General features: G+C 52.8%; 1 protein-coding gene and 1 long non-coding RNA gene across 3 annotated transcripts in view; both read right to left on the reverse strand.

Annotated features, from left to right (window-relative positions):
* The window catches only part of CCNY (cyclin Y), a 122,026-nt gene that overhangs the window by 65,822 nt on the left and 55,920 nt on the right, over positions 1-284 (reverse strand). The window lies entirely within an intron of this gene.
* The window catches only part of LOC309625745, a 69,482-nt gene that overhangs the window by 27,464 nt on the left and 41,734 nt on the right, over positions 1-284 (reverse strand). The gene's annotated exons all lie outside the window — the stretch shown is intronic.

Here is a 284-nt window from a genome sequence, read left to right on the forward strand (position 1 = left end):
AATGCAATGCAGGGGACACGGGTTCGAGCCCTGGTCCCGGAAGATCCCACATGCCGCGGAGCAACTGGGCCCGTGAGCCACAACTGCTGAGCCTGCGCGTCTGGAGCCTGTGCTCCGCAACAAGAGAGTCCGCGACAGTGAGAGGCCCGCGCACCGCGATGAAGAGTGGCCCCCGCTCGCCACAACTAGAGAGAGCCCTCGCACAGAAACGAAGACCCAACACAGCCAAAAATAAATGAATAAATAAATAAATAAATTTATAAAAAAAAAAAAACACAAAAAAC

Source organism: Balaenoptera borealis (assembly GCF_965194805.1).
Source record: "Balaenoptera borealis genome assembly, chromosome: 3".
NCBI lineage: Eukaryota > Metazoa > Chordata > Mammalia > Artiodactyla > Balaenopteridae > Balaenoptera > Balaenoptera borealis.